The following is a 1177-nucleotide window of genomic DNA, read 5'->3' as shown; positions in this document are numbered from 1 at the left end:
AAAAAAAAAAAAAAGAAAAAAAAATCTTGGCCCAGCACAGTGGTTCACACCTGAAATCCCAGTACATTAGGAGGCCAGGAGCTCAGGAGTTCAGGAGTTGGAGACTAGCCTGGGCAACATATCAAGAACTCATCTCTACTAAAATTAAAAAATATTAGTTAGGCATGGTGGTGCACACCTGTAGTCCCAGCTACTTGGGGGGCTGAGACAGGAGGATATGGTTTTGAGCCTTGGAAGTTGAAACTGCAGTGAGCCCTGATCATGCCACTGTACTCCAGCCTGAGCAACAGAGTGAGATCCTGTCTCAAAACAAAAACAAAAAGCAAAAAAACAGGTTTCTGTGAAATATGTACAGTAGTTCTCATTCCTAACGGCGTCTTCCCGTAATATTTATTGAAATATCTGCAACTCTTTTCCTCTTACTCCAATTCTCCTCAAGGATCTTTCTGCTTTATTTCCCCCTCAGTTGTTGGGTTACATAGGAGGAGTGGTTACTTACTGGTGAACGGTGAATTTTTTTTCCCTCAGTAAAGAAAACACAGAAAAAAATCCAAAGTCGATGGCACTGCACTCAAGACCTCTCACCCTAGGCCAGGTGTGCTGACTCATGCCTGAAATCCTAGCAATTTAGGAGGCCAAGACAGGAGGATCACTTGAAGTCAGGAGTTCAAGACCAGCCTGACCAACATGGTTGAAACCCCATATCTACTAAAAATGCAAAAAATTAGCTGGGCATGGTGGTATGTGTCTATAATCCCAGCTACTCGGGAGACTGAGGTAGGAGAATGCCTTCAACCTGGGAGGCAAAGGTTGCAGTGAGCCAAGGTCATGCCACTGCACTCCAGTCTCTGCAACAGAGCGAGACTCTGTGTCAGAAGGGGAAAAAAAAAAACTCTGATGCTCACTTAGCTTCTCACCACGTCCCATCATAAAACATATTCTTCCCAGCACTTTGGAAGGCCGAGGCAGGTGGATCATGAGGTCAGGAGTTCGAGACCAGTCTGGCCAAATAGTGTAACCCTGCCTCTACTAAAAATACAAAAAATTAGCCAGGCGCCTGTAATCCCAGCTACTCAGGAGGCTGAGGCAGGAGAATCACGTGAACCTGGGAGGCGCAGGTTGCAGCAAGCTGAGATCGCACCACTGCACTCCAGCGCAGGCAACAGTGTGAGACTCC

At 46.3% G+C, this 1177-nt stretch overlaps 1 protein-coding gene across 5 annotated transcripts in view; it reads right to left on the bottom strand.

The window, feature by feature from the left end:
* SNRNP35 (small nuclear ribonucleoprotein U11/U12 subunit 35) overlaps positions 1-1177 on the bottom strand; it is a 12422-nt gene that overhangs the window by 3880 nt on the left and 7365 nt on the right. Inside the window, exon 1 of one of the 5 annotated variants that reach the window (XM_037744248.1) lies at positions 179-222. The exons of 2 other annotated variants lie outside the window; for them this stretch is intronic. The gene's annotated coding sequence lies outside the window, so the exon portion shown is untranslated. Of the gene's footprint in view, positions 1-178; positions 223-260; positions 300-1177 lie in introns of those variants that run through there. 2 more of the 5 variants (XM_037744246.1, XR_005202792.1) reach the window with 2 other exon arrangements.

The sequence above is a fragment of the Cebus imitator genome, unplaced genomic scaffold (assembly GCF_001604975.1).
Source record: "Cebus imitator isolate Cc_AM_T3 unplaced genomic scaffold, Cebus_imitator-1.0 Scaffold169, whole genome shotgun sequence".
Taxonomy (NCBI): Eukaryota; Metazoa; Chordata; class Mammalia; order Primates; family Cebidae; genus Cebus; species Cebus imitator.
Note: the sequence above shows the minus strand (reverse complement) of the source record. Positions and strands in the feature narration are given on the sequence as shown.